Raw genomic sequence first — 21408 nt, forward strand, 5'->3', positions numbered from 1 at the left:
AGAGACTTATCACTGGTAAGTGTTCCACGTTATTTAATACGAACCAATATGAAGCGGATGAATGTTGTACCATGCTTAATACGAACCAATATGAAGCGGATGAATGTTGTACCATGCTTAATACGAACAATAAGAAGAGGATAAGTGTTGTTTAATATTCAATGTATCAATACGAACTGGTTAAATGTTATGCCAAATTTGATATCAACCTATAAGAAGCCTAGTATTTATTAGTATCGCCCTTGAAACGTGGAAAAGTGCAATTGTATAGCAAGTAAAACGGGTTTGCAATACACCAAAACTCATTTTGTATGTCATTGTTAAGTTTGAATGTTGTTAAGCATAAAGCTACACAATGGGCTATCTGTGTTGTGCCCAGCGCGGATATCAAAACTCCATTTTATCATTATAAGCCCTCAGACTTACTACTGAAGCACAAAGGGGTCGCATTTTTAAGAGAACTGGCATTAATTTTTTAGCTTTGGCATAAAGAAACGTGTTACCTAAGGCCGTGTTTCGCAATAGCTTATACTGCACGAAACCATTATTCAGATCCGTGCTTGTTTGTTTACTTGAACGTCTTCTAAGGGTAAATGTTAGAATAAAAATTCTATGGAATTTCTATAATAGGTAGCAGCTTTTCATCGAAGAACTTCAAAATTATGTTTTTTACCGGATTCTGAACCTTCGTTGGTAATGCCAAGTATTTCCGGGCACGTGAGAAGGCAGTTATTTCCTGAGAAATCTTGTAACCAACAATTTCATGAAAAGTTTTATCCACTACTTGAACTGTCATTAAAACTGAAATTACAATACTGCGCACCAACACTTCAGTAAGGTAACAATTACATTTTGAATCACTTTATATATTCGTGTAGTAAGCTTATTATTAGGAGTGGGTAGGTCTAGCGCCACTTTTGGGTTTAGCGGTTTGTTGAGAGTCACACGACTCATTATGTAATAGGGATTTCTGTAGTTTTATTCCACCGATAAGTTTCTGCTTACAATTATTTCCGAATGGCGATACGCACCTTTTCACAGGCATAAATTGGTTTTCATAATACTGCAATCACGTGTCCTGGTGAATGTACCAAACTTTTCCGAGTCTTTGTTTCTTATTACGTTGAGGTAATTTAATTCCGTATTTATATATTACATATAATTATTGAGGTAGTCAAGAAGATTAATCGGTCGAATATTGCAAATTCTACCATAATTAATCAGATTGACACGAACCATCCGTGTGGTAATTATTACTTATTTATCAACATTTGGGTGACTGTATGAAGTCCATTCATCAGAGTAAATGACGATACTGGTTATTATTGAATGTATGGCTAGAGTAAAAAAAGAAAATATTATTCTAAGTAATGCTAACACGTGGGACGTGAAGTATGATAACGTGTCTTATGGAACACTCACGATCCCAAAGTACGGAGCATGTTTTGATGCTTCTCACCAAATACGTTTTTCATATATTAATATTTTAACTGATCTAGATTCCTTTAATCTCAAGCTTGTAGTAGATAGTAGAAACAGTCATTACCAAAGTCATTTACATTGGGCCAACCTTTGAACTGTTATGGTCCCAAATAAAAGATAATCGTGCCAGGAAAATAAAAAGCAAATAGAAAATTACAATGGCCGTATCGTTTAGTTAGAGTAGATACATTGAAAAGAAATTATTTCACTGATAGTTTGTGTACTTTCGTCGGTAATTGGCAAAACAGTGAGCTATATAAAGCTTAATCAATTATGCCAGAATTCTTATATGTTCTGAGATCATCCCCCCGTATTAGTGTAATGTAATTAACGCCATAAATGGTACTTCATTAATTTCTGTCTACCACCTAACTATATAGCACATTTTATACGTATATATAAACACAAGGACGACAAACATCATCAAGAAAGTGGAATTACAGTGTACTAAGCACAAATAAATACCCATTTTTCATCAATAAAAGTAAAGTGTATAACAGTTTTTTGTTTTTGTTTTTTAATATTTCATTAGATATGAGTGATTAATAATTCTGGGGTGAGGGACAATGTACATTATAATAGAACATGAACAAAGTTCACGCAAGTGTATAGAAATTGCGTCACCAGTTCAAACTATCCAAGCAAGTCGTCAATCAAAACTTATCTACTATTAACTAATTGTATCTTCTAACGAACATGCAAGATCATTACACTGAGGTTTGAAAAGAGCCTTTTTTTTGTTGTTTTCTTTTCGGTGAAAAAATATATATATAACTTTGTAAAGTCAATAGTGGCGTGGTGAAGTCTACTTCAACTTTCAGCTGAGGCACGCGCTCGCGCGCGCGCAAATGACTTATGTTACTCCAAAGAATCTTCTCTTGTTTATTTACTTTTTTATTCAACTATTTTGATAATGACATGAATATCAAATGATGAGAGACATATTTTAGCATGACCTTCCGTGAAGAGTGATTCGAGAAAACGTGGGTAATCAAATAAAATAGCGAGTGTTTCAAACACAATCAATGTACGTAGAAAGGATTGCATGCAAACATAGTCCTCATTATTCTCTAAATATAATTCGTCTTTTTTCTTTTTTGCCTAAGTGAAGGTAAAACAAAGGATAAGTTTGAAAACACAGATGTTCAAACAGTCGAGTCGAATTGCTTTTTTTAAGTTTTATATTAATTCAATAGAGACTATCGGTTTGTGTATGAAGACCGTATTTAGTTTTGACTTAACGTGTGATCATTAAGTGGGGTGGGCGTGGCTTAGTAGTAGTGTGCCCAACTATGAATCCATAGGACCGTTATAAGAATGACGATCGAATCCTAATGTTCGATTAGAGTAGCCCAAGATTTAGCGGTGGGTGCTGTTGACTAGTTTCCCTCCCTCTAGTCTATCATTTCAAAATTAAAGACGGCTATTCGCAGATAGATAGTCTTTGTGTAGTTTTGTCCGAAACAAACACTCTTAAACAGTAAACATTCAACGTCTCAATGTCCCAGCAGTTCACTTTGATCTGTAACGCCTTAGCTGTATTATTTATCGAGTTAATTTTTAGCTTTTAGCTTTGTTGCTTGTTTGATTAGAAGTTATTAATAATTACTGTCACAACGTTATATCCAGTGTTCCATTGATCATTCATCATCTGAGCTTGCTAGTTATTCCCATTACACTACAAGCTTTCAAATATAATACAACGCCTGCTTGAGGCAGTAGTGTAAATAGTCAGACATTACGCTGTGAGTTTGGAAGGAAATTCAAAACTTTCGATTGAGCGGTAGTGCACTGAAACACTTTTGATGTGACAACACTAATCACACTGGAGTTTGGATGGAAAACCAGTGCTTGTTAAAAGTAGGCGGCAGACAAGAGCTTCTTATTAAAAATAAATAAAAGTAGAAGGCAAACGCGTGCTCGTTAAAAGTAGAGGAAAAACCACTGCTTATTATTAAACGTAGAAGACAAACTCGTACTCTTTGTTAAAATTAGTCGTCAAGCCAATGCTCTTTGTTGAAAGTTAAAACATACCAGTGCTTTTTGTTGAAAGTTAAGACATACTAGTGGTTTTTGTTGAAAGTTAAGACATATCAGTGCTTTTTGTTAAAAGTTAAGACACACTAGGGCTTTTTGTTAAAAGTTGAGACACACTAGTGCTTTTTTCTTGAAAGTTAAGACATAGCAATGCTTTTTAGTGAAAGTTAAGACATACCAGTACTTTTTGTTGAAAGTTAAGACATATCAGTGCTTTTTGTTAAAAGTTGAGACATACTAGTACTTTATGTTGAAAGTTAAGACATATCAGTGCTTTTTGTTGAAAAGTTAAGACATACTAGTACTTTTTGTTGAAAGTTAAGACATACCAATGCTTTTTCTCGAAAGTTAAGATATACCAGTGCTTCTTGTTGAAAGTAGAAGACAAAACAGTCCTCTTGTTGAAAGTAGAAAACAAATTTCCTTGATGTTAGATGAAGTCAATAAACCAGATCTTCTTATTAATGCAAACGAAAAAACCAATGTTCCTTGTTGAAAGTTAATGGTTCTGACTCCCTTGTATTGTATAAAATTAAAGTTGTTTAATACTTGAAATTGAATTAAATCAATCAAAACAAAGTAACTGAAATTGCAGGTCAATAAAACTGACATTTTAAAATTTCATTGTTTTAGTTGTTGTTTATTAAATGGATTTTCATCTGATTAAGCATGGAGTACACAAAGCATAGCAGTCTGATATATTTAGAGTTTAAAACGAAACCAATATGTTTTTCTGTTTCTTACTAAGTATAACAACAACTGCTGTTAGTTTTATCTCATCAAAATCCTTTTCACGAGAAGTGCTTGTACAGGTGCAATGTTCTTGACTGTTACAGAGCAGGATATAGTCAATGTAGACGTTTCCTCGAGTAGTTAACGAAAACAAACGAGACAATCTCAACTAAAAAAAAAAAATGCTGAAGATGAATCCAAGGATAATAACACTGTAACATGGAAACGTTCGGCGCAGTTTCTTTGAGGAATATGCGAATCCTATATGGAATTAGTGTGTCATTTATAACTGAACCACTACGCCCGAATAGATACGGTGCTGTACTTATAGTGAAGTTAAACTGTGAAAGATTAATAATTAGAAAGCCCTTCAAAGCTTCTATTTAATCGCTAGTATAAGTGCAATTAAAAAAAGAAAACGTTTCTTTCAATTAAAGCTCTTTTTTTTTCTAAAAACTAAATAAAAACCTTTTGATCTCACAAATCGCTGGTTAGACGTTATTTTCCAGCTGCTGCTGAAGAGTAAAATGAATTCAGTTTTCGGTTTTTCTCCCTAACTGTATTATAATTAGAAATGCTAATACAGCTCATACAAGGTGTTGAATATTTTCTAATGAGAAATTATTGCCAGAGGAAGTGAATACGGTGATAGCATCTTTAAGTTTGGATGATTTCACTTGTGAATTCGTATATATTAAAAAAAACGTAAAAAACATTTTTACTACAGTAGGTGGTAAGGTGACAACAAGCTTTACTAATAATCAGCTATCACTAGGGCTGGGTGAAGGGTAATGGTTAGAGTGCCGGACAGTAATTTTAAGGTCTCGTTATTTGTGTCCTTCTGGGTGTTTACATGTATATTGTGTGGTACTTCATTGTGCTGTAGTTTGCTGTATATATTTATTGTGTGTGATACTTCATGATACTGTAGTTGCATATCTATATGTATTTTGTGTGGTATTTCATGCTACTATAGTTGGGTGGTTATAATGATTGTGTGGTAGTTTATGGTACCGTAGTCGTTTATTTATATGCATAGTGGTACTTTATGGTACTGCAATTTGGTGTTTCTTAGTATTCAGTTGGGTGATTATTGGTACTTAGTTGAATCTGTACTTTGTATGATCCTTCAGGGTACCTTAGTTGGATGGTTGTTTGTGAATTTCATGGTACTTTTATTGTGTACTTATTGTGTATTGTATATTGAGGCTAATTGGGTGTGTTTTGTGTGTGGTCTTTCGTGGTACTGTGGTTGTTTATTTATATATGTATCGTATGTGAGTTTTATTATTATATATACTGTGTGGTTCGTCATGGTACTATAGATGGGAGTGTATGGCACTTCATGGTATTATAGTTGGGTGTTAATATTTATTGTGTGTGGTACTTCACGGTACTGTAGCTGGGTGTGTATTGTATTTGATCCTTGAAGATGCTTGAGTTGGGTGTTTGTTTACATGTATCATATATTTGTTTCCTTAAAATGTTGTGTGGTGCTGTGCTTCATGGTGATGTATTTAGATGTTTTTTATTATGTGCGATACTACTTGCTATTGTAGTTGTTTGTTTATCGTGTTGTTTCTATATTGTTGTTTTAGTTTGAAAACTTACGAGGTTAGTTAGCTACGTTGAAATAAATATTTTGTTAATCTCACGGAATAACATTTAAATGAAACTGGTTTGTTTTCTTTATCTTTTGTGTAATTATTTGTGCTAATGCCATGTATATTACACGAAAAACTAGATTTGTTGTATTTATTATGAGAAAATTGACGATACTAACACAAGTTTTGAAACATTGATTTGTGTTTGTGTGTAACCTTTGTTATTTTGTGAGTAAATGACTAGTCATAAGTTTTAAACAATAAATTATAGTTACATGTGTTTGGTTCTATTCATTCCGTGAAAGGAAATTAATAATCATAAGTTTGAACAGTGATGTATATTAGTGTGTGTGTGTGTACACACACACACTAATATACATCATTGTTCAAACTTATGATTATTCATTTTCTCTTGCGGAATGAAAGGATTATACACACACACACTAATATACATCATTGTTCAAACTTATGATTATTCATTTTCTCTTGCGGAATGAATAGGATTATACTAATATACATCACTGTTCAAACTTATGATTATTCATTTCCTTCAACGGAATGAATAGGATTATGTGTGTGTATAATCCTATTCATTCCGCAAGAGAAAATGAATAATCATAAGTTTGAACAATGATGTATATTAGTGTGTGAGTATAATCCTATTCATTTCGCAAAAGAAAATGAATAATCATAAGTTTTGAACCGTGCTACATATTGGTGTGCGTATGTGGTCCTATTCATTCTGCTATAGAACAAATTTGTCTAGCAACTAATAGTAATGGTCTCTTATTGCGAAAGGCTCTGGTGTACGTTTCGTTGTGTGTGAATTCTAGTTCGTGTAATATTTAAATATACTGATTGGTTTAAACACACAGTTAATAAAACTAAAACTTATGCTAAGTTTTATTTTCTCTATGACTTTAAAAAAAAAGATTCTTCTAGAAAACATTGTGAATAAGAATACCTTATTTCTAGCTTGTCTGAGAAAAATTGCGTGGTTCATGCTATTAAAACTTTATTTCGCAATCATAAGTAGGCACAATTTAATCTAACTTTCTGTGGTTTCAACTATATTTTTAGAGAAAGTAATTTGACGTTGAATAGAAAAAAATATGTGCGATCACGTAATTTATCGTATACCGTACGATATCAACCCAAAGTAATAACAATGTATTACTAACTAATTATAGTTTATAAAAACATTATATTCAGTTTTTTCCTGATAAATGAAAATATTAAAAAATAAAACAATTCGAAATATTGAGAGTATTTGGAGATTAAAAAACTAAAGGGAGCTTTATTATAAGTACTCTCTTCGTACAGTCATCTTGACATTGGACAAGTATAAGAAAGCAATAACGTTGTACAGATTTCATTAGAGTTCATCTAAACAGAAATATAATTTTTCTAAAAGAATGATTTTATATATTTAAAATGAATTTGGATCCCGAGATTTAAAATGTTATTTGTATGTTTCAACGTATAGAGATTTCTATAACTTAGTTTTATTCAAGAAATGAATATATTTTCAGTTTGTTTTTAATTACAGATCGTTATTGCAAATTTCTAAAGTTCACTGACAATTTTGCAACGTTATTGTTAAATTCATGAAATCGGAATTGTATTTTTTTTTCTTCTGTAAAAAGAATATCAATTTTCTTAATCCATTTCTCGTGATGTCAATCTTTTTGTTTTGTTTCAGCATTATTGTGTTGTTGTTGTTGTTAGTTTGTATGCAAAGCTACACTATAAACTATCTGTGCTCTATCCACCACTGGGAATCGAACCCTGGATTTTAGGGTTGTAAGTCCTGAGACTTACTTCTGACCCACTGGGGAACTTTTGGGCTTTGAATTCGTTCTTTTGATGATATTGTAAAATAACCAGTAAATCAATCGTATATTATATTTATTTAAACACAACAATTTTACCATGTTTTTTCTATGCAAAGAGCATAGACTAAAGAAAAAGCATTTAGTCAAAGCACTTACCGCCAGCTATTGACTACTATTGTGTGACATAGTGAGATGTTCTTACAGTGCAACAACGTAACCACGCCCCAAATAACAGATTCGTAGTCTAGCTATGCTAATAACTAGTCCATGCCCGGACCGTTTTACAAAGAGACCATTGTGTGAATGTTAACACATTTGATTTCATCGACTTTAAACATTAAGCCACAGATTATCTATTGATACTACTGATTTAAATGGTCCAGGATGGATAGGTGTATTTAATCAAATGCATCAACTATTCTAAGTATAAAAATACGAAACCTTATAATACGAGCAGTTTCGAAAGGACTCCTTTTTTTCTTGGGGGGGGGGGACAAAGTGGAAATTCTAAATACGAATACCTTGTCCACAAAATGGTAGAATTTACTACCCGCAAACCTCGGAGTGAAACTAGTTTTTCTTTAAGAAATTGAATATTCAGAATCTGTTATATGAATGAATACATCTGTCTGTTTGTCTGTCTGCTTGAAAGCTAGTCTATAGAAGGACGGGTTTGTCTGCGTGATAGGCTTGTTTGTCAGTCTGTATTTGTCCGAAAGCTAGTTTGTGGGCGGGTGGTTGTGTTTGTCTGTCTGTCTATATCTGTGTGAAAGCTAGTCTGTAGAATAGTGTCTCAGTTTGTTAGTCTGTTTGTTTGCATGCCAAAAATCTAGCCTCTGTATGAAAAACAGAAAATGAGGGTTTCCGATGTGCTGTCATGTAGGAGTACTCACGCATATACACAAATATAATACGTCCACTAGTATTTACACGCCAAAGGGCAATTTTTGCTTTGCTGTATTTCTCCTCAGATTTCTCATAATGAGCGAATCACGTGTTTTTCTTGGCAAATAGTTTTGATAAAGTAGTTTTTATGATTAACCTCATTTGTCTCTACATTAAAAGTGGTACAAAGTTCCAGTCGTTGGGTGGCGTTTTAAAAATGCATATGTCCAATGATAATTAGTGGTGCGATATTTTTTATACGACTAGTACTCTTCAATTCAAGTATCGTAAGTTATGTCTCGAACCATCTTCAAACATATATTTATTGTTATTATTATTTTTTTTACTTTATCAACCATTTTAGTAGTTAATTGTTTATTACGTTTAGGAGAGTTTTTGTTTAACTTGCCATTTCATATTGTAGTCAAAAATTAACGATCTAAGTTTAAGATAAATATCACTTTGTATCATGTTCATCACTAACGTTGCCTACGCCAGAAAAAAAACATTTACATCAAACCACTACACTTAAGTTTGAAACAAGTCCTCCAGTGTGACAGCAATAAGTTTACGGACTTGCAAAGCTAAAACCGCGGTAGACACAACATATAATCCAGAGTGGTTTTGCTTTAAGTAACACAAACAAACAATCAAACAAGAAACGAAAATCCAAGTATACCAGTTAATATATACATACAAAGACACGCACACACACACACACACACACACAGTAGCATTACTTTCAAAAGTAGGCGGACGAAGGATGATTGCATGTGTTGAACAACATACACTGTGACTCAATATTGTTGTTATAATGAGAGGCAACCTTCCCGTGTATGTTAACCCTATGAATATGCATAAATATCATATATATATATTCATTTGTGTGTTTCAAAGAAAAACAAATGTTTCATAGTCTATAAAGATATGTAATAAACGGCAACTCCCTTTGTTTTGTTTTTAATTTTCAGACACCGAGTAGGGATTTCATGTTGTGTTACATTCTCTTTCCGTTAAATGTCAAATTTGCCATCAAACATGTGTGTGTTCTTTAAAAACATGTAGGTGTGATTACAGTATGGTGTTGAATTGTAGCCCTATTCTTTCATTACATCTTTTCACAGTTCTGTACTTGTGTTAGCACATTACTGTACCTTTTCTTAAGTATTTATCTTATTCCGGCTTATTGTGATGAAATGACTTATGTTTATTTACTTTATGGTAATATGTTATTAAACGGTGGACAATGTAAGCCTTCTGGTCGTATTCTTTTACTGTATTTTGTTTAAACTATATATTAACTTAGCTTCTTGTAACTCCATGGCGTACAAAGAAAATGGCATTATTAAATGGAAAATAAAAAGGCGTACGTCAGGGAAATTAGTTTTAATATAAATATTAGACATTTTCTTTCCTTACTCATGTGGATCATAATAACTTACCTGAAGTTAAATTAAGTCTTAAATATGCATGAGATTTGAAATAACGAGGGTTCCACTTCAACTTTGTGCACGTTGGTTCCTGGTTTCTAGCATATAAGAGAAATCGTCAATTTACTTAGAATAAGTTTATTAAATATAACAACACTTTTTTTTTAGTTAATGCAAGAAAATCGCGTGAATGAAAGCAGATGCCTTGACTCACCAGCAGCTTGGAGTTATTAATCAATTTTCATCTTTATTTGTTTTTTGATTACTATCTCTAAATCACTTCTGATAGTTTTGGTTAACACACAGAGATATTACTGGCATATTCTGGTTTTCTGATATATATATCATTTTCTAAAGATATTTTACGGTTCCTTATTACAGGTACCCAGATTTGTTTATTTGTAGATTCCTACAGTGTATACAGCCTTATACGAAGGTTTTATCGTAGAACTTGGATGTGAAATAGAGCCAGGTTTGCTGGTAATCAAAACTTGCATACGTACGTACATGTATTTCTGGTATTAAAAAAATGTGTGTATATTTTTTGTGGAATTCTAAAATTAAATTGAACCAAGGAAAATGTGGCTTAACAGCTCATCTACCACAAGTTACAAAAATAAAGAAATTTATCATCAATCTTAGAGAACACTTATCTACCTTACATATTAAACTTCACACTGGTTATCCGCCTTACAGTATACCCCATATTGGCTATCTACATCCCCTAGTATACCCTATAGTGATTAACTACCTCATGTTATTCCCAAACTGGTTATCCGCCTTGCAGTATAGCCCATACATAGTATACATACAGGGTGGTGAGAAGGCGGATCACAATATTTACTATCAGAAAGAAACTGTAACACAGACAGAAATAACTGACTACAACTTATTTACCCTGTACTGATTATAGATATATATACTCAATACGTATTACCTCCAAAACGATACTCCATACTGGTTATCTAAATATCGTAATAGTTATGTACCGTACATAGTGTATATTTATAAAGGATACCATGCTGATTCAGTCGCTCATTCAACATAGAGGTTGATATGTAGAACGTTCAATACTGTATAGACGGACTTTCAGGCAATGTATTTAAATATATTGTTGTACAAAGCTTGGATTAACCATGTTCAAATGTTATTGCCTTTGTTCCTAGACATAAAGCCGGCTTCCAAGTGAAACTCATAGCTACTTTATAGTTAACCATCATTTTCTGCTGGTAAAAAGTTATCAAAGTGCAATAGGTCAAACACCTATCTTTAGTGTCATTTTCTGCTGGTAGAGTAGCTGACGAACCTAGGAAAGAACAAACAATTTATTACAATGCCATTTTCTGCTGGTAAAAAGTTATCAAAGTGCAATAGGTCAAACACCTATCTTTAGTGTCATTTTCTACAAACAGTTTCTCTGATTAAACTATATAAATTACAACTAACTTCAATGTCATTTTGTGCTGGTAGTGTAACTAACACCGATATTAATTGTTTGTTCTTTCCTAGGTTCATCAGCTACTCTATCAGCAGAAAATGACACTAAAGATAGGTGTTTGACCTATTGCACTTTGATAACTTTTTACCAGCAGAAAATGGCACCGATATTAATTGTTTGTTCTTTCCTAGGTTCATCAGCTACTCTACCAGCAGAAAATGACTCCAAAGTTATTTACTTCTTTTCTGTAGTTTCATTACGCTACCAACAAAAATGACACGGAATTTTTATCAGCTACATTACTTGCAGAAAATGTTATTGAAGGTATGTACTTGTTTGTATTTCTGTAGTTTCATTAGTTACTATACCATCAGAAAACTACACTGAAGATAGTTGTTTGTCATTTTGTAAATTTATCTGTTAGCTTTTTGTTTGGTTTTTCAGTTTCTTTAATTAAACTACCCTCAAAAATAAACAAAGGTAGTTGTTTATATTTTTCTAAATTTATTAGCTACTAGTGAAGTACCCGGCTTCGGCTTCGCTCGGGCTATTAGGTTGATATATGCTAGATGACTTATATCAGTGTATGTATATTCTGAACCCACTTTAGCATAAAATTATAAGCTATATGCTTTTGTTGCTAAGCTACATTACATAAAAGCCATTGTTGGAACGCATTGTTACCAAAACACTGGCTTTTCTATGTATTAGAAGTTATTATATAAGGAACAACTTCTTTTAATGTGGTTTTTTGGCTAGCTTGCATTATTAAAAAGATGCGCATGCACACGTGGATAAGATAAGTAATACCCAGATGCACATCCTCAGGATCCGCTTAGTATGGGGGCAAAATTTCAGATTTCTAGGCTCTTTCCCCTTGGAGTTATGGCGGTCACATATTCTTTTCTAGGTGTTTTTTTTCCTAGTTTGACTCATAATAACAATCCGATGCGCGCACGCACGTGGATAAGTAATAATACCCAGGTTCACACCCTCGGAGTCCACTTAGTATGTGTACAAAATTTAAGGTTTCTAGGTTCTTTCCCCTTAGAGCTATGGTGGTCACACGTACATAGACAAATAGACACGCTCTTTTATTATTATAGACTAACGAAAGTACCCTGTTTCGCTTGTGTTAGTAAGTTGATATATTCTAGATGACTATGCCAGTGTGTATTCTGAACTTATTTAAGCATAGAGAAACAGTCAAAATATTTTAAACATTTTTATTTCACAGAAACATAGAAACACTTCTATTTTATGTGATTTTTCGCTAGCTTGCCTCATTAAAAAGATGTGCGCGCGCACGTGGATAAGATAAATTATAATTCTCAGGTGCACACTTTCAGGGTCCACTTAGTATTTTGTAATATAAGAAACCATTTCTTTTCTATGTGGTTTTTCGCTAGCTTACCTCATTAAAAAGATGCGAATGTGTGCACGCACTCGGATAAAATAAGAAATAATACACAGGTACACACACACTCAGAATCCACATAGTATGTGTGCAAAATTTTAGGTTTCTAGGTTCTTTTCTCTTGAAGTTATCGCAGTCACAGTACTTTACTATATGGTTTTTCGCTAGCTTGCCACATAAGAAGACGCTCACGTGCATGCGCACACGCACGTGAAATAGCAATAATACCCAGATGCACACCCACATGGTCCACTTATTATGGGTGCAAAATTTCAGGTTTCTATATTCTTTCCTCTTGGAGCTATGGCGGTCACACACACACATACAGACCCACAGACATATCCTTTTATTATTATAGATACGCAGCAAAAATAACATAGATTGTCGTAGGAAATAAATGCTTGTCACAGAAAATGATATAGAAGGTGGTTGTTTGTTCCTTTATAGTTTCATCAGCCACATTTCCAGCATGAAATTACATCGAATATCGTTGTTTATCCTTTTTTAGTTTCATCAGATACACCAACAGTAGAAAGTGACGCAGAAAATAGTATTGTTGTTTTGTAAATTGATCAGTTATTACCAGCAGATAATGACTGAAGTAGTTTGCTTGTCCTTTTGTAGTTTCATTATACCAGCAGAAAATTACACCGAAGATAGTTTTTTTTTGTAGTTTGATCAGGTGTACTACTAGTAGAAAATGACACAAAAGATAGTTTTGTTCTTTAGTAATTAGATCCTTTTCCTACCAGCAGAAAACAACACTGAAACTTGTTGTTTGTCCTTTTGTACTTTCATTAATTACACTTCCAGCAGCAAACTGAAACACAAGGTAGTTTTGTACTTATGTAGTTTCTTCAGTTGCACTACAAACAAAAAATGACATCGAAGACAGTTTGATCAACTATACTCAGAAGAAAATAACACCAAAGATACACATTTATCTTGTTGTTGTTTTTTAGTTTGATCAGTTACTACCAGCAGAAAATTACATCAAAGTTAATTGTTTGCCCTTTTGTAGTTTCAATAATTATACTACCAACAAAAAAATTACCCCTAAGATAGTTCTTTGTCCTTTTTTTTATTTTGATCAGTTACACTATAAACAAAAATGACATTGAAGGTATTTGTTTGTAGTTTCATTAGTTACTCTACCAGCAGCAAATGAATTAAAGGTAGTTGTGTTACCTTTTGTTGTTTGATAACTTACATTGCCGGTAGGAAATAATACCGAAGATAGTTGTCTGTCCTCCTCTAAATTTATCAGCTATACTTGCTGTACAAAATGACATCAAAGTTTCTTACTTGTCTTTTTGTAATATGGTCAATTACACTGTCCACGGCAAATGACAAAGAAGGTATAATAGTTATTTGTTTGTTGTTTCGTATTTCGAAATATTAATTTGTTTAAATATAGAAATAACTAATACTTTTCCTGTGTATTAATACCCTTATTTTTGAATAATATACTGTTTATAGTAAAATATTGTTTACTGCCTCATTCTTGTGGCTTGGCATGGCCTATGTGTGGTTATGGCACTTGACTCGTAAACTGCGGGTCGCGGGTTCGAATCCCCGTTACACCAAACATGCTCTCCCTTTCAGCCATGAGGGCGTTATAATGTTACGGTCAATTCCACTATTCGTTGGTAAAAATTATCCCAAGAGTTGACAGTGGGTGTAGTTGACTAGCTGCCTTCCCTCTAGCATATCACTGTTAAATTAGGGATGACTAGCGCAGATAGCCCTCGTGTACCTATGCGCGAAATTCACAACAAACCAATCTCATTCTTCTTGTTAGTCTACCACGCACGCAGAAGCCCTCACACATATAGTTATGTCCCCTGAGACTTTTTTTTTGTATTTCTTATGAGTTTTGTCAGTTGTAATCATTAAATTTCATAGTGTTGCCAAAAACAAGGATTATTACTGGTTCGCTACATTCCCCGACATCCAGCTAGATTTGCGATCATTAAAAACTTTCAATTTTCTTCCTTTCTGTATTCTTCCTCACTGTAAACGCTGTAGGATTCCTATATTAACAGCAACAGATCATTATCATAAAAAGTAATCTACTTTATGTACTCAATGAGTATCTGTCTTTCTAATAATGTTCTTCAGCCAAAAATTTCCCATAGTTTTACTGATATTTTTTCCCAAGAACTTCGTGCCGCAGAGATATCGATTTTAGACACAAACTTACAAGTTTATTCACTCTACATATACTAAGCAAAATGCTGGTAGTTTAAATAACTTCGGTTTTATTAATATTTGGCTAAATAGTTGAGGAACGAATGGACACAAGAAGGCATAAAAAAAAGGTAAAATACTAAACGTATAAATTACATGACAACTGGTTTATATTGTTTCCTCAAAGACAGTGGAACTCGTGGGGCCAATGTAGACTTGAACCCACCAATAATTTGGCTAGAAAATTTTTTTAACGCTTCTTTTGGGTATTTTTGTTACCGAACGACGTTATTCGCTATCAATATTATCTGGCGGTCAAGTAATGTCACTGTTATATTAATTGTAAATCATGCGGCTGATTCTTGCAAATTTGTGTATTTTGTGCACTCATTGTAGTCCAGCTATTATATACACGGTTATGAATTTAATAAATTTTCCGTCTGTATGAATTAAAACGCGTACAATACTTATATATAAATAAAATCGTTTCCTTACCTTGCATTTTCATTGGTGGGCAACAAGCTACCGCTTCACGTTTGTAATTTTGTATCGTATCGTAGTTTATTTTTAGGCTTGTATCGCAAATGATAATAAACCATGAGAAAGCGCGATGAAAACATTTGTTTTAGAAGTATGATATTTGTGTGAGTTCGTTTTCAACATAACAAAAATTAAAATTTTACACTTATTACGTTACATTATGTAATTAATATTAAGTTATTTCAAAACACATCCTTTGTAATATTTGTCCTTTGGTGGGTCAAAGATAAGTTTGAGAACTTTCAACGCAAATCCGAGGTTCGGTTCCCCGTGGGGACAGCGCAGCTACATCACTGTGTAGCTTTGCACTAAAAAGCAACCAATCAATTAAATGTAATGTTTGTAATGCGCATGCGTAGAAAGTGGTAATTTACGCAGTCAAATTTTTACTTTCGTGACATTTCATTATGGTTTCCTGCCCCACCCTGTTCCTTCCTCTCAGGACTTTAACACTTTGGTTAGCAGAGTGTTCGATGATATTTACTTATCAGGACAACAACTTTTCTACATAGTAGTGTCATTTAATGGCCCAGGCGTATCTCACTGGGTGACGTGTCAGACAGTGGAGCTGAGGCTCTGTGGTTTGCGCTCTATTACCACCTTAAAAACATACCGCACTCTCCACTTTGTGGCCGTGGATGCGTTACAAGAGTGAAGGTCAAATCCAACTGCTTGGTCTGAGAAAAATAGCCCATGAGTTGTCGGTGGGTGTTGTTGACTATCTGCCTTCTCCTTAATGTATTACTTCAGAATTAGAGACGTCTAGTAAAGCTTTGCATGAAATCTAACAAACAAATAAACAATCCATTTAATATCAGGTCACGTGACTACTACTTTCACTCATAGGCTCTTAGAATTACTTATGTAGTCTTCTTCTATTGACTTTATAGTTCCTCTACCCGCTTCTGGAACAATTGGACTAACTTGCTGGTTTCCCAAGCCATCTGGAAGATTAACTAAAAATAATTCAGATAAAAATATATAGTAATAAGTAATTTGTGTTAAGAATAAACTTCATGTTATTAACCTTTATTCCAATTGTTATTTGAAAATGGCTCATATAAAATTGATCAAAAATACTCTTCGTCAACTTAATCTTGTACACGTCATCATAGTTGTCGTTCGTGCAATCTGATGATATAAATATTGATTCAACCACTACTGTATCTCTCATATCCCAGCTGGTTTAATGACCCCTGTTATTGGACGAAGAGACTCATTGGCACTGAATGTAGCAGATATAATGTGGTTCACATATTTTTGTACATTCTTCATTATTTTCGCTCATGAGTTATTAGAATTATACGCACACATACACAATGGCCCAGAATAACGTAAGTATGCGAGGGTACTGATCAAAGGACGGGTCCCCATAATATCCGTTTTTAGCTCTGAAATCTAGTGAACAATAAAGTACTGAGAAAAGAAACAGCAAGTGGCGCTTTTAGTAGTCCCAGTACAGCCTTACCTCCCAGCAAGTCAATATAAGGATTTGTGTAACGTGTCTATCGATGCAGGGTGCATATTATGAGTATTATAACGATTTCCGCCAAAAATTCACACATTTACACACAAACGGACTAGACTACATCGAGCACATGCACGTACCATCATAACATTTGCGCAGTATGTATAATGGGACATATATGAAAATGAGCGTTATATGTCCTCGTAGCGTAGAGACAGTAAATATATCGTCTCTGATGCTGAAAACTCAGCAACTGTTACATCTAATATTCACATACAGTGTGACATCTCTGGCATCACATACACTCTGACATTCATACTACTGTGACATCTAATATTCATACTCTGTTTTTCAAGACTGACCGGCAGACATGTCTTGATATGCAAAATGTGACATCGATCCATCGATACTTGCAGTGTTTCTGGACACTTTCAAGATCACATCACTGACGCAGGGTGGACTAGTTGTCCTTATGATACCGATGATTAATATTCCAGTGACAACATAACATGGACATCGTGGATTTGAATATTTCACATCTCTACATACTCTTTCATACCACATCTGTGCTTGATCCTCGCTACAGTCGTGTTTTTTGTGGGTTACACAAATAATGTTATGTTTTCATGTATGTGTTTCTTCCTCTAATTTCTTCATTTATAACACCCTGATAAAGAAAACAAAGGTGGGTCTTGTAGTCGGTATATGTCAGGCTATCATGTGTCCTGTGTAGTACAGTGATTGGAATTCATAATAGTGCCTAAAACAGCCCTTATGAGAACCCATCCTTTGTTTATTCACTGATTTTACTACCCTCTCATGCAGTTAAAAGTATTGTTTGCTCCATGGCGCTTGTGTTACGTTCATTATCCACATCACGCAAGATAACACAACTAATTCAAGATGATAAATAAGCACTGCGAAATCTGTTTTATCTGTTTTGACAACCAGATTTTGTTTTTGAATCTATATTTAATAACTCCTCTAGTTTATTTCTTGCATTTCGAATGGAAGAAGTTTCATTAAAATGCTGAGCCTAGTAAAAACAATATTGAATTTAATTAAAGTAATTTATCAGTCGAAACTGATTAATTTATCTGACAGTTTTTCAAAACTGGATTGGATAATATAATGGTTAATGCATATATATAAGGTAAACAACTTTTAAAAATAGCTTATACTTGTATTTACATTATATATATACCGGGCGTGGTCCACTAGTTAGCGTACCGGACTGCGTATCGGAATGTCCAAGGTTCGAGCTTGCGATATACCGTTGCAAAAAGTCCTCATTTTCAGCTAAGAGTGCATTATAAAATGGACGATCAATCCTCTACTCAGTTAAGAGCAGCTGTACAATCGGCGAGCACTGTTGACTGGTTTCCCTACCTCTGATCAGCAGCTTTAAAGCAGGGAAGGCTATATATGAACTTTGGGGTTCCTGATATTTCCATTTAGCCAACGCTAAATGTATCGCTCAGATTGATAAAACACAGAAGGTTTGAAATTTCAACTCAACACAAAGTGATCTAGGCTATGTTTTGCAAACATAACTTGACCTTTTAAGTTTTCAATCACATATAAACGAATGTAAAATGAGAATAAGATGAGCATACGTTCCCTGGAGAGAGAGAGAGCACACATAACCCATTGTGTAGCTTTGTGCTAAAACAACAACAACAAATTCTCAAAGAAAATATGCCCTCATATACAAATATTTCAGGTCAGTTAAATAACTGGTATAAAACTATAAATGGTAAAAATTAACAATCAAAGCAAATTTTCTATTGAATTTCAAAATTGAAAAAGCGTGAGAAGATTCTTTAAGCATGCCGTACTTGTAGCAAAATGAAAATGTTGCTTTATGCAGATCATTTGAATGAATTAACATCATAATAGAAAGGATTAATATTCCGACCCGAAACACCGGAAGTGTCTGCACGAATTTCAACAGAAAAAGGTATTCATTCCTAGTATATTGATTTTCCCATTTTTGGTAACAATTTATTAAAAATGCAAATTTTAGTGATTATAAAGAATTTGACAATCTTGTCATTTGTTCAGATTAATGTACTTGTAACGTCAAAATTACCAGATGGTTAAAGTTTTAATTTTGACTTTAGATGATGTGATTCATCACGTTGAGACACAAATGTCTCTCACAAAATTAAGTAGTTTTGAAACTGATAAATGTGGTGTAGTTTCTAAAAAGAGTTGTATATATTTTATTATCAGGTGTTAAGAAAAACCGTAATATTAATAACGAAAATTATTTAACGAATACAGCTAATATACAGTAATATCTTGAAAATGGTTAATATAGATATATGAAATTTAGAATGAGATTAACGTTTCAAACGAACCACTTTTCTTCTGGACCAAATAAAGGGAAAAACGATGGGTTCGTATTGAGGTTCACAGGCAACTTCCTGTTGGGTGGGAACCAATAAGAGGTAAATAGTAAACATGTATTGAAACACAGTTGACAGAAGAGATTAGAGAAACTTTCTGGTTGGTTGAGAAAAAACAGGAAATGTGTGTAAGTGTATATGTGTGTGTGTGTTTGGGGAGACACAGGTAAACTCATGGGTCAAAAAATAGTAAGGTAATGTCTTCCAATAAAACTAACCTGTTTATAAATTTCAAATACAGTGAATTTATATAAAAGCTCACTGTCCTTTACGATCATGACTACTCACGTCACTAAGTTACTTAAATTTCTCACGCTACTTATTATTTCAAAACACAGGCACTGGTCAGGTAGACTGTTTGTCGCCTGATCAGTGAAAGTGAGTTTTCTCGGGGAACTCCCGTTTCTCCTCACATCTAATTATAGGTATTGGATTTTTAGATTCCCCGTTGCCCTGAAGGACCATAAGTCCTACAAAGACCGTTTTTTGTTTTGAGAACTTCAGGGCTTCATTTCACTTCAATTATCTCAAACACCAAGTTCAGCCCTTTACCTACACCAAGAGCAGGGAGAAGAGGAGCTAAAAAGCTTCTGAGCACCCCCGGTAATCTTCCGAGGCTTCACCTCGGAAGATTTCATACCAAAATAACAGCCACGATGTTAATGACCATGAACACTAGAATTATTGGTCGGAGAAGACGGAGATATTATAATCTTACAACCTGAAATAAGATGTCTATAATGAGGGAAAATGAGAAGCCATGGATATCATAAGCTGAATATCTGACATTAAATATCTATAGGATGGAAAATGAGAAGACTTGAATATCATAACCTGAATATTTTAAATAAATAATTATAAGTTTGAAAATGAGAAAACACAAGTACCACAATCTGAAATAGAATAACTACAAAATAGAAAACGAGACTTGTAGGAAAAGGTACCATAAACTGACAATCTAAAATAAGATATCCATAATACCTTATTACGATAAGATAAAAAAGATCAATAAAATATCCATGAGAAAACACAGGATATCACAATATGAATACTTGAAATAAAATACCTAAAATATTGGAAAATGAGCGTTTACAGATACCTTAAGTTTTAGTATTTGAATAAAATATCCATAAGGTGGAAAATTTAAAAGATATGGGACTTGGACATATTTCTTTTATGTGTTATACAATAATTTATCAATTGACGTCAAAGACGCTTGTCTTCTGTTTGGCATGCCCGATGAATGTTAGTTCAGCCAACTAATTGTTACTATTATATTATATTTCTATTATTATGTATTTGGATTATGCTGTGACGATATGTAATGTTATTTCACTTGAAGTCAAAACCTCAGGCACGAAAGATGCATCATCATCTTAGATCTTGTCACGTCACAGTCGTGACTGATATTAATAAATACCTGGCATGCCACCAACCCAATCCACCACTCATAGTAGTGTTGGTGCCCAGGTTCATACATACTTGCGACGTGTTTTCGAAAGAGTTGACTGGCCGTACCTTGACGGTTGTGTTTGTATTGGAGAGGCAAGTTAACGTTTCTACAAGTTTGACGTAGTCGCAGAAAGACGTCAAGCAACTCACTTCTGCTCGTTTCGTAGCTCCCATGTTTTAGATAAAACTATTTACGATTTCTTTCCAACACTCGAAACGGTAAGTGTAGTATTCTTCGTTATTGATTTAATACAAAGTTAAGTAATTAACGAGAATCTTTGATCAAAAGAAAGGTCATAAGAATACAACAAACTTACTAGAATAATATTGTTTAAGATCAAACATTCATTAGAATGTGTTAATTTATGTTCTTAACATTGAACTCCTGCAGTAACTGTAATATCATCTATTTTAATTCAGGCTTGCTGAATTCCTGACTTCTGCTTATACGATGCCTTACCTGAAGCGGTCCAGGTAAGTTTCATGT

General features: G+C 33.8%; 1 long non-coding RNA gene across 2 annotated transcripts in view; it reads left to right on the forward strand.

The window, feature by feature from the left end:
* The window catches only part of LOC111088316, a 66324-nt gene that overhangs the window by 35363 nt on the left and 9553 nt on the right, over window positions 1–21408 (forward strand). Inside the window, exons 3-4 of one of the 2 annotated variants that reach the window (XR_002612866.1) lie at window positions 11635–11767; window positions 21342–21395. This is a non-coding gene — a long non-coding RNA (uncharacterized LOC111088316). Of the gene's footprint in view, window positions 1–11634; window positions 11768–16480; window positions 16563–21341; window positions 21396–21408 lie in introns of those variants that run through there. The other variant, XR_002612867.1, reaches the window with a different exon arrangement.

This window comes from Limulus polyphemus, unplaced genomic scaffold (genome assembly GCF_000517525.1).
Source record: "Limulus polyphemus unplaced genomic scaffold, Limulus_polyphemus-2.1.2 Scaffold92, whole genome shotgun sequence".
NCBI classification, from domain to species: Eukaryota; Metazoa; Arthropoda; class Merostomata; order Xiphosura; family Limulidae; genus Limulus; species Limulus polyphemus.